Source organism: Macaca mulatta, chromosome 1, assembly GCF_049350105.2.
Source record: "Macaca mulatta isolate MMU2019108-1 chromosome 1, T2T-MMU8v2.0, whole genome shotgun sequence".
Classification (NCBI taxonomy): Eukaryota; Metazoa; Chordata; class Mammalia; order Primates; family Cercopithecidae; genus Macaca; species Macaca mulatta.
This window is the reverse complement of record NC_133406.1, coordinates 123,778,930-123,789,782: the sequence shown is the minus strand read 5'-3', so window position 1 is coordinate 123,789,782 and position 10,853 is coordinate 123,778,930. Positions and strand designations below refer to the sequence as shown.

Below are 10,853 nucleotides of genomic sequence, written 5' to 3'. Positions count from 1 at the left end.
CCTTACATCCGGGGCCGGGGATGCAGAGCCCGTGAGCTTCCCCTGCTGTCTGTGATTGAAGAAAAATAGCTGTGCTGGCTCCATTGGCAGAGTTGGTGTTGGTGTTGGTGCCCCAACCTCCTTTTTCTGGAATCTGCCCCATATTCAGTCACCAGATGGAAGTAAGCTGATACTCAGGTAAGAAGGTGGGGGAAGTCAGGGTGCCTCGAGCGTGGGGTGGACACTGGGGCTGGACGCCATGTTCCACATCCCAGAGCCCATCTGAAAGACCTTCCTTGGCGTGCAGCTCAGAGCTGCTCAGAGAGCGTGGAGCTCGGCCCCCAGCTCAGCCCAGGGGCTCTCTGTGCACTCACGGAAAGTGGCATCGTACCGGGAAACGCCAGCGGCCATTCTGGCGCAGGGACGGGGCCCGGGCATCTGTGTGTACTAGTGCCCAGATGAGAGACTGGGACGGGGTGCGGAGGGCTTGCTTCTTTCCCACCCTCAGGGCTCTTTCAGTGAGGTGGTCCTTCTGAGGCCTGAGATGGTGCCGGGGGTGGCCTCAGCAGGAAAAGGCGCAAGGCAAACAGTGAACAGACGGGTTGGAGCCCCCAGGAGGAGCTGGCTTTGGTCTGCGGTGACTGGAAGAAGGGCCCCTGCTGGGGACAGCTGATAAAGGAGCTGCCACCCCCTCCCCCAGTACCCCCTACCCCCGCCTCCCGCCCCAGGGCCCCACTGGAAGACAGGCTTGATTTTCCTCATCCCGCACAGCACGGGCTTGGTGAAGTTAGCAGGAACCCTCTCATGCCGTCTCCCCGCTTCTGCTTCGGACTAAACCCTCCAGCCCAGGCTTCAGGACAGGGCTCTGTCGCCACACAAGGGGGACTTGGATAGTGAGTTTTAGGATTCTTTCTAGCTTTCTACCCTGACTAGAAAACAGAAGAGGAAATGCCCTGTTGGCTCTCCCGTGGACCAGAACACCTTCCCCCAGCTGCTCATTTTTAGTTGGCAATTACCCAAGGTGTCCAAGGCCCCTCCAACACTGTCACTCACTGCCAGGAGAGGCCAGAACTCCAACTCAGGCTGTGCGGCTGGCTGCAAGAGGGTGATGTCTGAGTTAGCTGTTTGGAGACAGAACCACAGGTCAGCTTTAGAGCGGATGCGCCTTCACCGGCACAATGGGAAGCCAAGACAGGCAGGTACCAAGTGATCCTTCAGCATCTGGGCGAGATGCTTTGTCTTTCCCAGAGAAACTATTTCAACGAGTTCTTCCCGGGAGAGAGGGAAAACAAAGCTCAAATACCAGAGCCGCAAAAACCGCCTGAGGCTGATTTGCTCTGACAGGCCGGCGGCTGCCCTCTCCCATGGACAGCCTTGGTCCAAAAGAATAAAGTAGACCTTGCAGACCAGAACTCAAAAGTGCAAGGTGCAGGTTTGCAAAGTGTGTCCCCCAGGCTCTGTGCATCCCCAATCCAGGAGTTGAACCCCCATCCACATGATGCCTTCACAGCACATGAAGAAAAAGAGGGGCAGATTGCAGAGGAGCAGGACAGGCGGACGTGTTGCCAAGAGCAGGCAAAGGTCTGAGCTGACCGCAGCTCTGAATTGGGTCTGGCTGGAGTTGGAGGTAACTGCATTATGGGAAAGATTGAAAGGTTAATATGAAACCAGCTGATACTGAAAGAGAACAATTAGGAAGGTTAAGGGGCTTAATATTAGATTAATGGCTGCCGGAGGATAAAGTTCACAACTTCCAGGAAAGAAGTCGGATTCAGAGAATTCTTTTGAGTGGACCAGACCAAGGTCTGATTTTGTTTGTTTTTTTTTTTTCTTCCCAGTAACTGAGAGAAAATTACCATTCATTCACATAAGATTCATTCTCTTCCTCTTCCTGCTTCCTCCTCCTGCTTCCCATCTCTCTCCTGTTTGGAAACGCCTGATTTCATTCCAGTTCTGGAATGGATCTTAGGGTCCCACCTTTCAGTCTGCATACCCCATACTCCTCTCCACCTGTAGGGGTCCTTCCTCAGTGAGATTTGTGGGACCCTACAAGAATATTTTTGTCAGTGTTGCTTGTATTCTGGAACTATTTCAGGCCACTAAGTCATCTCACAGATCAGTAGCTCAACCCAGGGGAGACATTCCGAGCCAACAAGGAGTTAACCCAAACATGGGGAGACAGGCTGGTGGATTTGAGGTGGCTGAGGAGATTGGGGGAGATGGGGAATTCCCATGGTCTCCAAACCTAGCAATTCCTTCCTGGGAGTTTTTTAACATTCCTTCCTGGGGGAAGGGCCTCTGTTGGGGACAGCTGATGAAGGAGTTGCCACCCTCTCCTCCAGCACCCCCCCACCTCAGGATCCCACTGGAAGACAGGCTTAGTTTCCACATCCTGCCCAGCACGGGCTTGGTGAGGCTGGCAGAAGCTCTCGTTCAGTCTCTGTGCTTCTGCCAGGACTGAACCCTCCAGCCCAGGCTTCAGGCCAGGCCTTTGTCTGAACAGATTCCCAGGCCCCACCTATCCTGGACTAACTGAATTTGAATCTTTGAGGGCACAGTCTGGACATCTGCATATTCTGAAGTTCCTTGATGACCCCATGACCTGCTCAGTTTGGGAACCACTGGCTCAGGGACCACATGGAAGAAAGGCCGGGCAGGGAGGGGCCAGGGGCCTCTCAGACTTTGGGATGGGCCATTCGTTTGATTCCCTAGTTCCCATCCCAGCCGGTGAGTTTCTTGGAGCAGACATTTCCTCTTACTCGTCATTACAATCCCCACACAGGGCTGGCCACATTCAGTACGTGGGAGCTGAATTAAGTTTCCAAATCTCATGGCTCATGTCTGTAATCCCAATATTTTGGGAGGTCACCTGAACCCAGGAGTTTGAGACCAGCCTGGGCAACATGGGAAGACTCTGTCTCTACAAAAATTTAAACATTTAAAATATTTTTTAATTAAAATTTTGAAATCTCTCCCCTTCCTAGACCCTGAACCTGTTCAGTTCTCAAGTTGACATGTTCAGAGGCCTGGCTGGTAGAGCCCGGGCCTGGTTCCACAGAATCAGCATGGTCCTGAAACACAAGAGCACAGGAGCCAAAGCTGGAAGGGCCCTTGGAGAACCTCTAGTCCAATAGCTTTCAAAATGTAATCCTAGGTACCCCGGGGTCCCATGGTGGAACCTCAGAGAGCACGAAAGGAAAGGGCAGAGGCCCAGTGGGAGGAACTGCCAGCCCTCCCCCCGCCTTCACCCTTCCTTCAACCAGGCCAGCCCTGCTTTCACAGCTTTGTGTAACTTTCGCAACAACCAAATGCCTTCCCAGTTTCTGCCCTTGTCAACCCCACCCCCAGCCCCTGTCTGTTTTCCAGCTGGTGTCCAGAATGATCATTTCAAAACATAAGGCTGATCATGGCCCTCTTCTGTTCAAGACCCTGCATTTGGCTTTCCATTTCACTCAACACCAATCCAAGGTCCTCTTCACAGCCGGCAAGTCCCACCTGTTCTCGCCCCGGTTGCCCCTGCCTCATCTTAGCCATGCTGGCCTCCTTTGTATCCCTGAATGCACCAAGCAGGTTCTTATCCAACACCTGGGCAGGTCTTCTTCCTTCTGCCGGAAACGCTCTTCCCCAAATAGCTGCATCCCTTGCTTCCTCTTGTCCTGACCACCCTATCAAAAAAGGCATTCTGTTCCATCAGCCCAGCCCCTTCCTCTACTGTCCTGACTGTCCCTACTGAAATGTAGGCTCCACGGGGGTGAGGACTTTGTTTTTTTTCACTGCTATGTCCCCGGCACCAAGAACAGTGGCTGGCACATAGTAGGTGCTCAATAAATAATCATTTCCTGAATCAATCAGATTGGTTTTGATTCTAAAATTATCCTGTACATTTTCTTCTTTACACATTTCTCTATTTTTCAAATTTTCTGCAGTAAATATGCGTGTTTTTACAATCACAAAAAGAAGTAAGTGACATAGTCTTTTCTCTAGGATCAATCTTTAGGAGACTCAGAGCTGCTACAGAATAACTTAAGAAGATGAAGGGAGGCCCTGCTTTGAGCCCCCGGTTCTGAGCAGCACCAGGTCAGTCCTGGTAACTATAATAATACCACTGATTCCTAATGGTGGACGGGGAACTTAGTGGGGCTAAGCTGACCCTACTTACCTAACAGCATTTTGTCTTGGGGTCACTCGGGAAGGGGAGAGAAGGAGTGAAAACAGGACCAGCAGCAACCCCCTCACCGCTGAAATGCACCAGGCTCTCCCTAACCCCATACAACAGACATGAGGGCATAGGCTCCCAAGCACCCTCCAGTAAGGCATTGTGGCCATAGGTTATTCTTTAACCGGCACAACTCGCTTTTCTCAGACAGACTTTCTCTTTATTTTCTTCGGGGACTATTACCCTGAGGCCTAGTACCTGCTGCCTCTGCTTATGTGACTGAATCTAGAACAAAGCAGCAGCATCTTAGCTGAGGGGTCAGGGCTCTGGCCTAACAGAAACCCCGTGGTCTTGTCTCCATTTTCAGAGCCTCATGACTCCAAGTGGGTGGGGGTCCCAGGCTTACCCATGACTCATTGTTCGAGTTCGTAGAGAACTCAGAAGTTTCACATGAAAGCACGGCCTCGCAGGCTAGAGACAATTCAGGAAACGAAAACCCCATTCACTTGATTATGGGTTCATTTTCTGATGGAGGCTTTTCTGATCCTCTTTCATAAGACCCATCTGAAATAGACAACTGAAAAGAGAACTAGGGGGCCGTTTCCCTTCCCCCCTCAAGCCCCAGAGCTCGGTCATCAGAATCACGTGAACCCTAGCCCCTGGAGCTGGACAGGGCCCAGGGTTCATCTGGCCCGTCTGTTTCATTGTGACTTACCTGGCAGGCCCCCTGATACTCAGGGACATAGCTGCCTGCCTCCTGGGCTGACTTTCCTGTGGTGCTCTAGAGCAGAGCCAGCTAGCTTCTCCAAGGAGCTGGTGGTAAATACTCGCTCCGGGCCCTGTCACCTATTCTTTGTTTTTTCCTTACAACCCTTTAGAAACATAAAGCCATCCTGAGCTCACAAGCCTCACAGAAACAGGCTGTGAGGATGGGCAAAGTACAGCCCGTGAGCAAGACCCAGCGCACTGCCTGTTTTTGTAAAATAGAGTTTTAGTGGACACAGCCCTGCTGATCTCTTGATGAATGGCCTATGGCTGCTTCCACGCTATTACAATTGCGGAATTCAGTAGTTGAGACAGAGCCTATAAGGCCAATAAAGCCAAAAATAGTTTCTATCTGCCCCTTCATAGGAAACGTTAGCCAAGCCCTTCTCTAAAGTAAAGTTTCGTATGCATTCATTCCTATTTAACACTCAAAACAATTTTTGAGATTAGTATTAGAGATGAGTATTCCTAATTTTACAGATGAAGAAACTGAGAACCAGAAAGGATGAGGTTTGCTCAAGGTCACACGGCTAATGAGGGGCAGAACCGGAACCCAGACGCAGATCTCATCTCTAAACCAGGGCTTCTTCACCTGGAGAAGCTGCTCCCGAAAGGTGGCAATTGTGAAGTGTGGAATGTATCTCCTGTTCAGCCCCATCGAGTAGGGTAGCAGCAGGTCCCTTGATGCCACAGTCTTTGAGAGACATTGGGCATAGAAAGCAACCAAACTGACCTTGAACAGAAACCTTTAAGATTCTCACCAAATCCCACTGTGCGGAGAATGTCTCCAAGCCCAGTGTGTTCTCTGTGCACAGGAAAGATACTTTTGGCAAGCTGACTGGCTGGCAGGAGAGCTGTCCCCTAAAAGCCAAGTTTGGCTTCTGTTAAACATTTAAAAACAGGTCATCACATCATTGTGAAGAGCCACTGAGCTGCTGCCATCTTCCCACTGAGACGTGGACTGGCCTTCCATCCCCCCAGGTCCCAGGGCTGCCATTTCCTCTACAGCTGGGAACAGCTATGCCATTATTTGTATGAGAGAGCCCCCCAGTGGATATTGCTGGTATCACCGCCCCTAAGAGCAGCTCGGCAAACACCTTCAAGGCTCCCAGAGCTGTGGGTGTGAACATTTGAGTAATTGCCCCAGGAAGTAAAACCTAATGAGCCTTGTCGTCTTCAAAATCCTTCCCGAGGGAGGTTGGTGCATACATGTTCTAAAAATGCTGACATTTCACTGAACGTATTTGGAATGCTTCCTTTGCACCCCATTTTTTTTTTTTTTTTTTTTTTTTTTTTTTGTGAGACGGAGTTTTGCTCTTGTTGCCCAGGCTGGAGTGCAGTGGCGAGATCTCGGTTCACCACAACCTCCGCCTCCCGGGTTCAAGCGATTCTCCTGCCTCAGCCTCCCAAGTAGCTGGGATTATAGGCATGTACCACCATGCCCAGGTAATTTTGTATTTTTACTAGAGACAGGGTTTCTCCATATTGTTTAGTCTGATCTCGAACTCCCAACCTCAGGTGATCTGCCCACCTCGGCCTCCCAAAGTGCTGGGATTACAGGCGTGAGCCACCGCGCCTGGCCTGCACCTGATTTTATTATGACCTTTCACATGCTTTTAGAGTCTTTTCTGTGGGGCAGATCTGATTTCCCAGAACGCTTGGCCTTTGTGAAACTTTGTTTTAGCTGCTTTCAGCCTAGCTTTGCTCCAGAACCTATTTTGTGTGTTCCATAGTGTTGTTAATTCTGGTGGTGGTTATTGTTTGCAGTTTTTTATTTGAATTGGATAACAAAATTATGCATTAGGATTTCCAGCATTTCTGGAAAAGTCAGAAAGCACTTGTTTTGAGTTCTTGCTCAGTAGCTAATAGCTGAAACTAAAGAGGAGCTCTTTGGACAGACAAGGATTCTCCAGTTTGCCACAGTCCCCACCATTCCCTATTGCCCCTTATTGGCTGTGCTGGTGTTCGATTGCATTGCCTTGTTGGTCCCTAGAGAAGTTTTAAAGTTATATCATACATACAGAATAATTGCCATGAAAATAGCTGCTGCCACAGGTCCCAGACACTATGCTGAGCACAGTATATACATGTTCTCATTTAACCTGGTGAGATAGGTATCATTATTCCCAATTTACAGACATAGAAAGTCAGGGTCTGTAAATGTCAGTGTCAGAAAATGTCTTTATAAGGGTTGAACTGAATTTGAGTTTGGACATCTGCACTTTACCATGTCAGATAATAAACTCCTCTAACTGGTTTAGGGGATGTGACTGGCTCAGTAAAGGCCTCAAATAATCACTAGGTTTTCCTTTTTACCCACCTGCAACATATTCAAGAATGGCTAACCCTGATCTCAGTCATGAAGTAAGCAAAGCGTCTTTGATGTTAAAGACGCTGGAATATCCTCCCCTTTCTTCCTCAGGATATCTGTCTTGAACCCCACACCCATGCCAGGTGCCAGGTACTCTGAGATCTTCCCACAGGGCCCAGGGACCCCACTGTGACACAGTGTCTTGGCCTCAACTCTAAGACAGCACCTCACCTTCCAGATTTTTCCCATCCTTTTTTTCTACCAAAACATTCTTTGCTGTGTCCCATACATTCAAGCTCTTGATAAGTGACTACTTAATTTGATAAATGATTTGGGAGATAAGGCATTAACGGACTCATTTATTCTTCTAAAAATTACTTATTGAATGTCTATCCCCTCCTCTTAAAACTATATGAGGGCTACCCATTTCTCCTAAGAGAGTAATGACCAAAATCCTTCATAAGGCCTAAAAGGCTTATGAGACACTGTGACTGCTGGCCCCTCCAGCCATCCTCTCTGCCCAGCACTCCCCAAGCCTTGTAGTTCCTCAAGCATCCCCTGACTCCATCTACTAAGACTTTACACTAACCCCATCCTTGGCCTGGAAAGCTCTTTCACCCCTCTTAGCTGGTGACTGCTTTTTTGTCCTTCAGGTTGTTATGAAGTCACAACTTCATCAAAATGCATTCCCTGACCTCACCGACAGGTTCAAGTTGCACCGTGAGACATGCACTGGCACCATGAACCTATCAGATAAAGTGACCTGAGGGTTGCAGTCCTGCATTTATTTATTTGATGAACATACCTCTGCTTCATCAGACAGTGAGTTCCATGATGCCATCGTGGAGGGATTTTATCTGTTTCTACTCACTTTTGCATCCCCAGTGCCTAGATGCCTAATTCGTATTTGTTGAAGGGAAGTGGGGTAGGGTAGAGGCGGAGGGAGGAAGAAATTTCTGTTGCTTCCTACAGTTAAAATGGAGAGAATCTAAAGAACTTTCCCAAGGACCCAGAGCTAGTAAGTGACACAGCAAGACACTCAACTCAAGTTTCGAAGGCACGTTTCTTTTCTACCCTATCATAATTTTCTTCTAGGGCCTTGGCAGGCCTCTGTGCACTGTGATAATCACACCCTGAAGATTATTATGATGTTGGAGGCATGCCTGGTCTGGCTCCAGACGAGGCGGTGCAGTATAATGGAGCTGCAGCAGTGTCATTTAGCCACATGTAGCGCAGAATGATGCTAGGCATACCCCGACAGATCTCTGGGTGACATAAAGATGACTTCAACTTGGCGCTATCCAGGTGGATTCCTGGGGGCACCACACCTAGACTTAGCGGGAGTGTAAGATTTGGGATAATCAGCCTGCTAGAAGAAGAAAAGCGACCATCTATTGTGCCTTTATCATATGCAAAACTTTAATGACACTATTTCGTTGATTCTGACATAAGACCTTCTAAAGAGATACTATTTTCCCCATTTTACAGATGATGAAGCTGAGGTCTGGAGACTGAGTTGCCCAGAAACACACAACTAGTCAGTAGCCATGGAGGAATTGGCTTTGAAACGAAGATGTGTCTGATTTTGAGTAATTTTTTATTCCAAGATGGAGCGCAGCCTCAAAATAGAACAGACTGCTCAACTACCTCATAGAGAACGTGAGAAATAACCCAAGAAGAAGAAAGAATGAGAGGGAGCTGGAATGAACGATCATGGCTGGAGGTTCAGTAGAAGGTTGCTGGCCGCGGGAGCAAGGCCCAGGACCTAAGGAAGAAGGGCTGGCTGGGGCCATAGGAAGCAGGGGATGCAGCCAGATCAGCACCACAGCTGACTGAGGGGGGTGCCGAAGAAGCTCAGACCCTGGCAGGAAAGGACCTGGCTTTCTTGTTTAGAGCACTACACAAAATGCAATGCACTGTCAATTCTTGGGTCATCCCCTCCCTCCGCGTTCTTTTTAGCAAAAGGAGTTATTATTTCTACTTTCTATGAAAACATTCATTTCTTCAAAATCAGATGTCCTAGATCTGGAAGAAAAAAGTGGGTAAAGAGAACCAGCTGTACAGTTCAAAGGAAAATGTAGTGATGCTCTACGTCCTTTGTGTTGTGTCTCGGCCACCTGCTTCTGAGAAAGGGGCAGGAGGGGAGGAAGCATGGATTCCCCAGGGCAAGAGAGGGGCAGGGGGCAGGGGACAACCCTCAGGAGCAGACTTCTACTGGGCGGTTTTGGCAATTATTCTGGGCTTTAGTTTCCTTGCTCTTAGAGCAGGAGCTGGATCAGACGATCTCTAAGGTATCTTGCAGTTTTGTGCTTCTCCAGCATAAGCCTGGGTGTGCAGCCAGAGTGAGATAAGAAGGATAGTGGTGACCAGGGGTCATCTAAGAGATTGTTTAATGGGGGATAACAGAGTAATTGAATAATAGGAGATTGTGTTTGAAACTTATCTCATCTGCACGAATTTCCACCTTGAGATTTTCTTGCATTGTCAGTCAGAAAAAATAACTGTGGTTTTGAATAGATTGTGGGTGTTATAATCGATTGTGGGTGTCTATAAAAGGTATAAATTTTGGTGTCAGGCCTAGGTTCACTGAGGTAGATAGCTTCCCCTCTCTGAGCACCAGGCGCCCATGTGTAGAGTAAGGATAAGAGTACATGGCTCACAGGGCAGCTGTGGAAGGGTCAGATGAGTCTCTATACAGAGAACACAAAGCACAATGCCTGGCCAAATTCCTGCAAATGTCATCTGTCCTCCTCCCCTCAAACCTCTTCTCCTCCTACTGAGGAGGGAAGCACCCAAAGTGGAGAATAGAGTTAAACAAGTTCAAATTCTTCAAGGATATAGTAAATGCTCAAATGTGATCTGTCCAGTTCTTTCGTATATAATATTCACGACAATCACATGGACCAGTTATTGCTATTCTGTTGTACCAGTGAAGAAACTGAAGGTCAGGGCTGTCTTCAGCTCATAAATAGAACTGAGATTTGAAACTCAGTCTACTGAATCCAACCCTAAATACTCTTGTCACAGACTCAAAGCTACACATCAGGGGTAGACGTGGTGGCGGAGAATCCACTGGGAGAGCCCCAGTGGTTTATGCAATCAGACTTGATCCACCCCCATGTTCTTAGGCAGCCCTGGTGCCAGGACCTTCTCACCCTTCATTCTAGCTGAAATGCAACCAGCATCACTGTCTCCCAGTGCAAGGGGATCTCTCAACTTCCTCCTATGGTTTGTCAAGTCTTTTATATCATGACCACTCCAATTCATCAAAGCATTCACGCTTATTTTGTGCCTCAGTGTTTCACAATGATTTCACTCACTGTGAGTGGAGACAGCATTATTTTCCTCATGTTGAGGTTGGGAGCAGGCTCAGAGCAGGCTCAGGGAGCTTGCATCACTTGATGGAGGCCCCACAGCAGGGCCCGTGTGGGCAGCCCAGGACCCTGCACTCATGGCGCCTGCCACTGCAGAAGATGCCCTTCACCAGTCACTGGGTCTTAACCCTGTGGCTCCAGCAGGCCTCTCAGTGGGTTTGTGTCACCCAAAGGCTGCTGAAGAACAGGGGAGTGGGGTGGCAGTGAGAAAGCACTTAGGAATTCAGTGATAACAAGGCCACCCATTCTCTCTCTCTCAGCAAGTAAT

The 10,853-nt window shown here is 48.7% G+C and overlaps 1 long non-coding RNA gene across 1 annotated transcript; it reads left to right on the top strand.

The window, feature by feature from the left end:
- The first annotated feature begins 7,449 nt into the window (after positions 1-7,449).
- Positions 7,450-9,281, top strand: LOC114670970 (uncharacterized). The gene is made up of 2 exons (XR_003720834.2): positions 7,450-8,033; positions 8,700-9,281. It is a non-coding gene; the product is annotated as an uncharacterized LOC114670970 (long non-coding RNA).
- The last annotated feature ends 1,572 nt before the right edge of the window (positions 9,282-10,853 follow it).